Source organism: Pinus tabuliformis, chromosome J, assembly GCF_031772625.1.
Source record: "Pinus tabuliformis cultivar Carrire ecotype Pingquan chromosome J, CPIR1, whole genome shotgun sequence".
Classification (NCBI taxonomy): domain Eukaryota; kingdom Viridiplantae; phylum Streptophyta; class Pinopsida; order Pinales; family Pinaceae; genus Pinus; species Pinus tabuliformis.
Genome location: NC_142295.1, coordinates 1,602,810,172 through 1,602,822,783, shown reverse-complemented (window position 1 = coordinate 1,602,822,783; position 12,612 = coordinate 1,602,810,172).

Sequence of the window (12,612 nt, the reverse complement as noted above, 5' to 3'; positions counted from 1 at the left end):
CTTGTCATGTCACTGGAAGCTTTCTGCAAATAAATGAAGTGCACAGGGTTCGATAGTTTAAAGAGCATCTCAAAACTGGCTTTCTGCTTATGGCATTCTGGTAAAGCTCCCTTGATTGTCCATGTGACCTTCTTAGGGCCATCTTTCTTTCTGGTCGGGGGTGGGAATTCCATTGTATGGTCTTCTTCTTTGGTTTTTGGAAGTTTGGCCCGACATTCACTAGGCCTCAACCAAAAGTTGGAGTAAGGGGTTGGCAAGGCTCCAATGCGGTGTGCTCGATCGTCAATTTCAAGGATATTCCCGTTTATGTAATTCACAGCTAATTGTCATCGGTTGCGGTCTTTATTTATGGCATAAGAGATTTTGGTCTTTTAGTTTTCTCACAGAGAATTTTGTGTTCTCCTTGTGCCCTGAGGGGTGCAGTGTTAACCTTGTCAAAATAGCCACTGTTGAAGGGAGTGGTTTGGTGTTAACGTGTAGTGGTACCATGGTAGATCGATGGGGTAGCCTTGACCAAGTATTGCCTCCCCTTTGAGAGGCATGGGCTTGGTGTTGAGGAAATTTCATAGTTTTTCAAAGGAAGTGGATGTATTGTCAAACTTATGTATAGTGTTAGAGATGGAGTGAAATTTCAAATGTGTTGGAGTCATGTTGACAATACTTAGGCAATGAGGTAGAGCATGGAGGGGTTTAGGAATGCAGAGGCAATGAGCGGAGCATAGAGGGAAATATGCGGTGGGAAGGGTAGCTGGTGGAATGGAGGTGAAGCTAGAGGAGGAGGTGACCTTTACCCAAGTCCCTTCTCCTAGCCATGTTGATATTCCTCCCCTTTTTGACTTTTTAGACTCCCATATGTGGCACATCATCCTTCGTTTGGAAAATTTGGAACAAGACCACAACGATGATCGAAACAAAGCTATACTTCATGAATAATCTGCAGCAAAACCAATGGAATTTGTTGGACCATTTGGCGTCACGTCAGCGGGGATAATGGAGATTGGTGGAGCGCATGGACCGCATGGAGGAAAGGATTTCACACTTAGAGTTTCATGTTCATGGAGACCACAGGTCACCATATCCTCCAAGGCAAGTACCAATTATTCGTGCTCAGGAAAATCCTTTTATTCCTTAGTGTTGGTGGGTTGTATCTTTATCTTAGAGGTCTTCTGGTCATTTTGGTTTTGGATTCTCGGTGAATTTTAACACTTTGTAATGAGTTTTTGTGTTTTGCTTTTGACCAACGAATCCAATAGGAGTGAGGCCGAAAGATCAGAATATCATGGGTAAACATGTTGTAACCTTTAGTTGAATTAATAGAAAGTTTTTTACTAACAAAAACACACACACACACACACTTATTATTAATATTTTAAACCACTTAGTTATCAAGTATAAAATTAGTTCAAAACAATGGTCATTACATGTTAAAATAAACAAAAGTTGACATATGTGAGAACAATGTGTTCACCACAGGCACATATTATGGACCATGTACGTTTTAACCCTGTACATAAATTACGTGCATACAAATTCTAAAAACAGAAAATAAACAATGACGAGAATATAAAACAAATACAAAAAGATCTTCCCCTGGATCCCAAAATCGGGACTACCAGATTGATTTTTCATTACGTTCCTTTCACTGTTACAATACATAAATATACATGCCAAAGCATTCATAAACCTTAATCCATACCATGGATTAGAAAATAACCGTAGTTCCCGTTATATGATCTACAAAATACCATGGGTAGAAAACCATCATGCTCAAAACCATGTGCAAAACCCATGCACAAAAACATAGGTAGGTCCACCCCCCTAATATAGGGTCCAAACAAATTTTCCCGGGGCGGTGCCCCAGACCCCGTGCAGGGGGGCTACCACCCCTTTGAAACCCCCCTATAGGGGGGGTTGCACCCCCTCTATGACCCCCTTGTTGCACCCAGCGCAACGAACATGGGGGTTATCGTCCCCCCTGTGACCCCTCTACACGTGCGACTAGTCGTGGAAAGAATATAACACACACCCAACATACCAAACCTCGAGCACATCAACATCTTTATGATAAATGTCTAATTCACTTAATCCTAAGCTTTGTCATTATTAATTTTAAAAAAATCGATTTATGAAGAATGGAAAGTTGTTAACAATTGATTGCCTCCCTTGTGAATTATACAAAGCCATGTGAGACACAAGTAGAGATGGCTTTTATTTTTTGGCAGCTAAAGTTTTCTCATATGGTAGGATGTCTAATTCAACCAAGGAATTGTCAAGCTCATTCGAAAGAACACGGCCAAGGATATCATTCAAGGTTGGAGGCCCATTACTTTACTAGGTGCACATAAGATTATGGCGAAAGCACTGGCTTTCCAAGCTTGGTTAATTGCATGGAAAGTAGTTCAATAAGAGCAAACAAGTTTTATTTATGGATCGATCTATTCTAAAAATTGTTATCTCAACTTGAACTTATATACGAGTTTATGTTTGTAAGGCCTAGTAATCTAAGTCATAAGACACGGTGATACACGACATAAAAAAATGAGTGTTCGACATGAGGCACGATGACCATGGAAATAAGACATAGAGGGTATATATATATATATATATATATATATATATATATATATATATATATTACAAATTACACATACAAAAATGAAATTTAAAAGTAAAGATTCAAATTTTGTTAGAAATGATAGCATTTGTTGAAAATGGCAACAAGAAATGCTAAAAATAGAAGTGCTAAAAATAGCACTGCTATAAATAGCAGTTCAGGTATCAGTGTTGGACATAGTAGTAAGGAATGAAAAATGGAAGTGCTATAAATAACATTGCTAAAAATAGCAATTCGAGATAGATTCCTATTTTAGTTAGTCCCTGAACTAAAATTGTGAAGTAAAATTCGAATTTGATCTTAGCAACTATTTGTAAATTAATTAATTAATTCATCTTGAGTTAATTAGTTGTAGAAAATCAAACATGAAGTCTATGTGGGGACATACAACAATTTCTCCATTGATTGAGGAATTTATCCATCAGTTAAAGAGATAAGGATGAGTTGTATTATTGAGTTGTAATTAGTTGGCTCAGTTAATTGAGTCAAGTCCAGATAGATTAATTCAAACAGTTTGTTGAATTAATTGTGAGTTTAGTTAATTAATGCCTGCATGCATGTAACTGTTGCACTTCAGATAACTGAATATTCTCTCATAAATAACTCTTGCATGTCAATTATGTCAGAGACCCAGTTGAGATCACAGGAGGGACAATGTACTATCAGTTGGATGAATTTTTCCTATCAAGGAAACTCATCCATGCAGAAGGATTTATCTCCTTCACGATTGCGCAGTTAGATCAGAGGTTAGTGAGTGTGTGAAGAGGCCAATTCACACAAGTGGCAGCACTGAACCCCAAGGAAAACTGCGCAAGGAAATAGGAGGCTTGGAGGGCAAAGGAGAAGGTTATGAGAGCCTTTGACTATCTATGAGCAGTATTGTTTGATTGCAGAGAGAGCAGGATAGCTTGAGAGCTGATTCTTTTTGTAACTTGAACAAGATTTCCACTTGTATGATAATACAGAGATTGGGGTTTTAAGCTGAGGCTTTCCCTGGGTTATTTCTTCTGTGTTATCTGTGATTGATTTCTCATTCTCAGTTATATGTGTTATGATTGATCTAACTCAAATTGATTAAGCTTCCGCAAAGTTTGTTGTAGAAGTAGATATTGTATTTTTCTTTAGTCTATTGCATAATCTGTTGATCTACAGTGGGAATTTCTACAAAATTTAGAAGATATGAATTAAATCATACAATTAGTTATTAGTATTGCATTAATGATGATTAAGGACAAACACGCATGAAATTTGAACCATAAAGTGTAATTTTCTCATAGTCATCAAAATCAAAATGTATTGCATAGATACTTATTCAATACTACTATAGGTGGGAATGTGAATGATTAATACAAACTAGGGTATATACAAGAAGTATAGATGGAAGGATCTTTTAGCTTATGTTTGTCAGTAATCCCCCTCCATGTTAGAATCATCAAAATTAACATCACTCTCACTACTCCCTTCTCCATTCTCGACCTCCTTTTCTAAATGTAATCCAATTTGTGCATTGACTGACATAGATGATGGTCCCTCAAGAGAATCACCATCATCAAAAGTGATTAGCTCTAGCACTAGACCATTAAGGTCTAAGTTGGCTAATACCGACTCAACATTATTGTAGGAAACACATCCCACATCTTTGTCTTTCCCTTAAATCACTCCTTCCTCTATCTACAATAAGACAAAGGTTGGTGTGCACATACATTATTGTCTTTACTTTGGACCCCTCAAACCCACTCTTATTTAAATTGTACAAATTCCTATATGTGCTTCAATTCCTCTTACAACACGAGGACAAAATAACTTGATAGAAAAACCTCACAACTAAATTTCGTTGTAAGAAAAATAACCAATTTAATTGACACATGCACCTATAATGCTCTTAGAATATCTTAAAATCTACAATAAACCTTTGAACTACACACGAACAAACTTGAAAACTCCAACACACCAGAGAAAAACATAGAAAAAACATATTACATTTTTAATAAGCTATAAACCCTTTTTATATGGAATGTATCTTGAAATTAAAACATAATTAAAACATGGCGAAGACATGTTTGACACATATCTTATGCACATGGCACATGGCACATGGCACATGCCAAATACATATTCTACATATATCCTATCATATTCGTATCCAACAAAAAAAAAATACAAACAAAAAACCTATGAAAAACTGTCTTGTTAATTAATAATAAAAAAACTTATAAAAATTTAAAATAAAACCTGATAGAGTTAAAACTAAGCAGGTCTACATGGACCATTATAATTAAAATAACACGTTGCTCAAATGCTTTAAGCTTCATACAACAAATCCAAAGGTGATCCCTAAACTAACTACATCTAGTAATTAATTATAAACGGGAGTGGAATATCACAATTAAAAAACACGGTGTATGATAAAAGGCATTGTAATATTTAAAAGAGTTTTCATTGAAAATATATGGTCAAATGGTAGCTCTATACCATATGTTGTAGGAATTTACAGGGTAAGTTCCTCAGAAAGAACACCAAAAGGACACCGCTCACAACCAGATCACAGATCAATACACCAGTATTTTTGACGTGGTTAAAACCCTCAAAGAGGGAAACAGTCCACGGCCTGCGCCAACATGGCTACTACAGGCAATTTATTAATCAAAGAATGAAAATTTACATAAGCTTCTCTCATGCACGGATTACCCGAACAATGACCCTCCATGTGCTTTAAATAGAACTCATGGACCAATCGGGTGTCAAGCCACGGATCAAGTGTCGGTAATACCGAGGAGAGAATGAACCGTCGGATCACTACATATCGTGACCGTCGGATTGTAAGTTACAAAATGTACAACGGTAAAGAAACACACTTTACCTAACTCTATACTAGACCAAGTTGAACTTAACTATTTCCTATGTGTTGGAATATCCTAACATCCCCCCTTAAGAACAACTTGGGATAGGATTGAAGGATTTACAAATATGACACAATAGGAGAAGGAAGGAGGCACTAGAGCCTATCCCCCCTTAGTGACAACTTCCTGAACTCCAAGCATATATCGAAGTTTAGTGAACTTCGCCTCTGTGAGAGCCTTTGTGAAGATGTCTGCAACCTGATCATCTGTTGAACAATATTGCATTTCAAGAACATGGTCATGAATGAGCTTTCTGATGAACTGCATGTGTAGTTCAATGTGTTTGCTGCGCTGATGCTGGACTGGATCTTTGCATAGCTGAATGGCACTTTGATTATCACACCAAAGTGTGGTTGGATGCTGCTGCTCAAAGCCAAACTCTGATAGGATCTGACGAAGCCACAAGGCTTCCTTACTAGCTTCCACGGCACCACGATACTCTGCTTCTGCTGACGAAAGAGAAATGGCAGTCTGTTTCTTACAAGCCCATGTAATTGGTCCTGAACCAAGAGTGAAGACATAACCGGCAGTAGACTTCCGATCATCAGGGTCACCAGCCCAATCAGAATCAGTGAAACCAACTAACAGAGGAGCTGCTTTGGCACTGTAATGAATCCCAAACTGTACTGTACCTCGAACATAACGAAGTATTCTTTTAGCTGCTTTCCAATGACTTTCACGGGGGTTTTGCATAAAACGAGCAACAAGGCCAACAGCAAAGGAAAGATCAGGACGAGTATGGGTTAAATACAAGATTTTTCCTACAAGTTGACGGTATAAGGTAGCATCAACTTCAGGAGAAGTACAAGAGACTGAAAGGGAGAAGGGGCTGGCTTACAGTCTTCCATGTGAAAATGACGAAGAATATCACAAGCATACTTGGACTGGGAAAGGAAAATACCCTCCTTGGATTGCAAGACTTGAAGACCGAGAAAATAGTGTAAGTGTCCTAAGTTTGTCATTTCAAATTTCTTTTTAAGGCTGGACTTCACATGGTTTATAAGGTTGGGATCACTACCAGTAAGAATAAGATCATCAACATAAAGAACAAGGATGATAAGAGAGTTGCCCACTTTCTTGGTGTAGACAGTATTGTCAGAATAACACCTAGAAAAGCCAGATTCTAAAAGAAAGCTATCCATTTTGGCATACCAAGCCCGAGGAGCTTGCTTGAGACCATAAAGGGATTTCTTAAGTCGACAAACAAGGCTGGAGTCTGTTTGTATGAAGCCAATGGGTTGTTCCATATAGATTTCTTCCTGCAAGTCCCCATGCAAGAAGGCAGATTTAACATCCATCTGATGGACTTCCCATTTTAAAGAGGCAGCAAGGGAAAGAACAAGGCGGATAGAGTTCATTTTGGCAACAGGGGAGAAGGTTTCAGTGTCGTCAATGCCTTCAACCTGTGAAAAACCCTTAGCAACAAGACGAGCTTTATGTTTATCAACTTTCCCATCTGGTCCATACTTGGTTCTGTAAACCCATTTACATCTAACAAGTTTGCGTCCCTTTGGTAGAGGAACAAGATCCCATGTATCATTTGCCAACAATGAATGATATTCTTCATTCATAGCTGCTTCCCAATGTGGATGACCTGAAGCTTCTGCAAAAGTGTCAGGATCATGATTTACTGGAGCTTGAGCCAGTAAAGAAGAGGCTCTTTCAAACTGAGAACGTGTACGTCGCTGATCTGTAGGATCACCGGCAAGATCACCTGCTGCATCCCGAGTAGCACGGACCCATCTTGGAAGTTGAGGATCCTGAGAAGGTGGGGGAGGATTATCATCCTCACTTTCATCATCTGAAGAAGAAATGTTTTCAAAAGTAGAAGAGATAGGAAGAGGTGGCACATCCGCCGGACTAGGCTCGCAGGCCGATTTATTTTCATCAAATTTTACATCTCTTCTAATGATAACATTTTTGGACTTAAATGGAATAAGTCTATAACCTTTTACATCTTCAGAATATCCAACAAAAGTACATTTCTCACTCTTAGGTTCTAAAGCTTTATGCTTTTCATCTGGAATATGGGCCCATGCTTCACTTCCAAAAACACGAAAGTGACTTACATCTGGTTTAATGGAACTCCAAGCTTCTTCTGGAGTGATATTCTCTAGAACCTTAGTAGGAGTGCGATTGATTATATAATTTGCACAATTAATTGCTTCGGCCCAAAAACTAAGACTGAGTCCTTTAGATTGCAGCATACAATTAGCCATTTCCTTTAAGGTGCGATTTTTTCTTTCAGCTACACCATTTTGTTGTGGAGTGTATGGAACAGTATGTTGCATTTGAATTCCATTTTCGGTGCAAAAGTTGATGAATGTGTTTTTAACATATTCTCCACCATTATCAGTTCTTAGCTTAAGAATTTGATGTCCAGATTGTTTTTCAACAAAGGCTTTGAAGGCAAAAAATGTGTTAAATACTTCGCTCTTGAGTTTTAAGAAGTATACCCAAGTGCGTCTGGAGAAATCATCAATGAAAGTTAAGAAATACTTGCAGCCAGAGAATGAAGCAACAGGAAGAGGACCACATAAATCACTGTGCACAAGCTGTAAAGGGGCTGAGGCGTGCCAAGAGGCACGTTTGTCAAAACTGTCCCGATGATGTTTTCCGAGTACACATCCGGAACAAACACCATCTCTGCAAGATACCATAGGAAGACCTGTCACCATATTTTCTTTACATAGATGCTGAAGGGAGCGATAGTTTAAGTGACCAAATCGCTCATGCCAAAGTTTGCTCACTTCATCATTATGAGCAACAAATACTGAGGGAAGATTTGATGACCCAAAGTTGTGAAACTTATACAACCTTGTGGAATCATCAGCAATACCAGTAGCTAGAATCTGTTTAGGATCTCTTAGATCCTTGATTACAACATCATGAGGTGAAAATTCAACAATTTTACCTTCACCTGAATGAGTTATCTGATATACAGATAGAAGGTTGCAGGATAAGGTTGGAACACATAATACATCATTAAACTGACCATTGTCTAGATGAACAGTTCCAGTCCCGACAACATTAAGAGATCTATCATCACCAACATATATATTTTTGGTGTTACAATCATTTAAAGAAGAAAACATGGCTTGGTTTTTGGCCATGTGATAAGAGGCTCCAGAATCAATGAGCCACTCATGAGAAGGAGAGGAAGAAGATACATTTAATGCATAACCAGACTGAGATGATTGACAACGACATGCAGAAAGTGCCATTCCGGAAGTTGAAGTTGAAGTAGGCTCCACATGGATGTTATGTTTCTTCATTGCGGCTTCCAAGGCTTCCATCTTCTTAAAGCATTTAGATTCTAAGTGGCCATCTCGATTACAAAAGTTACAATGTCTATCAGTCTTCTTCCATTTGTTTTTATTGGTCTTGTCATTTTGCTGAAATGATCTTTCATTTTGAGGCTAAGTTGGTTTAGGACCATTCTTTTGAGGATATGACTTCTTAGGATTCTTTGAATTTGGTTGCTGCTGGGCGGCTAACGCTTTCGTGGAAGAGTTTCCAAGATTAAGAAGACCAAGGTGTAAGAGTTTTTCTTGTTCTCTTATTAAGGAATCACAAAAGGAGTCAAAGGAAGGGGCCTTGTAGTCTTTTCCTTGACAAATGAAAGCTTCCCTTGTAGAATGGAAAGTGGAAACAAATACAGAGTAGGCTGGTCCCAACTTAGTAAGGATGGAATAAATAAGGTTACCATCTTCTTTCTTAACCTTAACACCTTCCAAGAGATATCTAAGGGTCTTGAATTTGGACAAGAAATCTTCAATGCAAGAAAAATTATTAGGATCCAAAGTAAGCAACTCATTTTCAAGTTGATGGGCTCTAATTTCATTTTTAATCCCAAAAACTTTAGCGATTTTTTCCAATGCTTCATGAGGAGTCTCAAGTTCTGCAATATGGAATCTAAGATCAGGAGAAATAGACATCCCTATCAAACCACGTGCTTGATCTTGTCTATTTTCCCATTTTGCAGCCTTGTCTTCATCTTTTGGTTTCTTCTCTTGGTCTGTGGCTATTCTGTAGAGACCTTTACTTCTAAGTAAATCTTCCATGTAGGCTATCCATTGGAAGTAGTTAGTGCTGTCAAGAATGACTTGGCATGGACTTTCCATTTAAAAAAAAAAAACAGAAGCTGAAGATGCTGAAAGTAAGTGTTCCAATGGATAGATCTCGAAAAATTAGGCTGTTTTAAAAAAAACGGCTCTGGAAAAGGCTTCCGGATGAAGAAGTTATGGCTTTTTGAAAAAAATTTGTTGAAGTTGCCGGCAAAGTGCGCGAATCTGCGGGAATGAAAAAAAATCCGCCCCCACAAAATGGAGACTTGAACCCAAGACCTCTACTCTCTTAAAATAGCTTTGAACCAATTGATCTATACAAAAAATTTGAGAGAGAGAGAGAGAGAGAGGGGGGGGGGGCTCGGTTTGCATGCTTGCCTTGAGAAAGCTCTTTTTCCCTACAAAACACAAAACACAAAACCCAACACGAATATGCAAAGAAAAACGAACCTTGCGGCTCGAAGTTAGCTTTAGCCAAAAAACTAGATATTTAAAAAAAAATTTCAAAGTTAGCTTTAGCCGAAATACTAAATATTTTTCTCAATGTTTCTGATTTTCCGAGATCACACTAAGGTGCAGGGAAAAGAGCATACGCATGACAAAAATCCTTCCTTTCTGTTTCTGATTTGCCCAGGTCGCACAGAGTCGCAGGGCAAAGAGCATACGCAGAAATGAAAGGTATAGATCCGGTAAAAAAAAGGGGTAAATAAACCGAAACCGAAATAAGCAGAGAGAAAATAACAGTAAACTGCAAAAACACTGTATACCTCCCGATCGGAAAAATGACGCAGCTAGGGCTACCGGAAACCTTTTCGCGTGAAACGAAAGGGGTTCCTCACTGGAACAGATGCTCCGAACGCAACAGAGCAGTCCTCTCGGCCCGAAAGCAGTCAGAAACAGCAGATCTAGGAAACGACAGCCGCATGCAGTTCTACTGGCTTCAGATTTGGATCACCAACGGACGCGGCCCTCAAATAGCTCCGATACCATGTAGGAATTTACAGGGTAAGTTCCTCAGAAAGAACACCAAAAGGACACCGCTCACAACCAGATCACAGATCAATACACCAGTATTTTTGACGTGGTTAAAACCCTCAAAGAGGGAAACAGTCCACGGCCTGCGCCAACGTGGCTACTACAGGCAATTTATTAATCAAAGAATGAAAATTTACATAAGCTTCTCTCATGCACGGATTACCCGAACAATGACCCTCCATGCGCTTTAAATAGAACTCATGGACCAATCGGGTGTCAAGCCACGGATCAAGTGTCGGTAATACCGAGGAGAGAATGAACCGTCGGATCACTACATATCGTGACCGTCGGATTGTAAGTTACAAAATGTACAACGGTAAAGAAACACACTTTACCTAACTCTATGCCTAACTCTATACTAGACCAAGTTGAACTTAACTATTTCCTATGTGTCGGAATATCCTAACATATGTGACAAAGTATACCTTCATTAAAAATTGGTCGGCAGAAATTATGTGGAGATTCGTTTGCTAGAAACTCAAAAAGGAAACCGAAGGACTTCATGGTTGCGGTTTATTTTTTTGGAAAAGACGGGTATTTCTTATTATACTTGTAGTACGTAGTTAGTTTTGCATTGACTATTTGTTTTTTTGGGAAGAGTTTGATTTTTTTATATTTAAAATGTGATGGTTTCAATTTTTATAATTTTTTATTTTGTTATCCTGTAAAATATAATTAATAAAAAACAAAAACTAATACTAATATCACATGAATATCAAAAATCGATATAGAAAATTTATTTTTATATTTTATTTATGTTAATTATATTTTTCATATATAATATTGAACTAAATAATTTCATATCTAGACAACGTTGGGTAAGTGAGCTAACAGCACTGGAACAGAACACAACGACCAAATCACTTTACCATTTTGGTTTCTTCTCTTATTTTCGTGGCTGCATTAAATGAGACAATTGTCCTTGGCATCAGATTTATCTCTAAATTTTTCCAAATATAAGTCCAAAATGGTTACTACAACGAAGTTTCATTTTTTTTTCACCCATCGGATATAAATAGAAAAACCCTCATCACTCATGAGTTTTCTATTAATATTATCACTGTCATCCTGCAATCACTCTCTTAGCCAAGTTATATGGTAGTATTTTGGAAAAGAAGTTGAGCATATGGCTTGAAAGTGAAGGTAAGCGGGCTAAGGGTCAAGCGGGTTTCAGAAGGCATCACTCAACAATAGACCACCTCATTACGCTTAGGATCATTGTGGAGGAATGTCGTACTGATAAATCCAATCTCTTTTGTTGTTTTGTGGACTTCAAAAAGGCTTTCGATATGGTTCCTAGAAACAACCTTTGGAATAGATTAGAAGAGCTAAAGGTTCCTTTCGAGTTGAGAGCTGCCGCTATAAGGTTATACGGGAATGTAATTGCCAAGTTAAAGAGCAATGAGGGGTGGTCAAAAGATATTAAGTGTAATATCAGAGTTAAACAAGGTTTCCCCCTCTCCCCTACCCTATTTGGCATTTACATCGACAAGCTCGAAGGTTATTTATAGGAAGCAGGTTGTGTTGGCACGATCTTAGCTAGGATAGTCGTCATCCTTGTTCTCTATGTTGATGATATTGTTCTTCTCGCAAGATGCCCATCTGATCTTGATAAGCAACTTAGGCTTCCTAAGGATTTCTGCCCTACCATGGGTATGACTATTAACAGTGACAAAACAAAAGTTATGATTATCAAATCCAAGAAGGACACTTACACTAATTTTACATATGACAATAATAACTTGGAGGAAGTGTATTCTTACAAGTACCTAGGAATTGATATTCATCACAAGTTCAACTGTAACTATAGCATTGAGAAAAGGATTAATGGAGGGTGGAAAGTTTATTTTGGTCTTGAAAATAATTGTAAAATGACAAACCTCGTAATGTGGGATAAAAAGAAGCTCCTTTTTGAAACTCTAGTCACTCCTGTTATCTTATATGGATGTGAGGTTTGGGGTTGTAGCATCTCTAGAGAATCTTAGAGAAATATTGA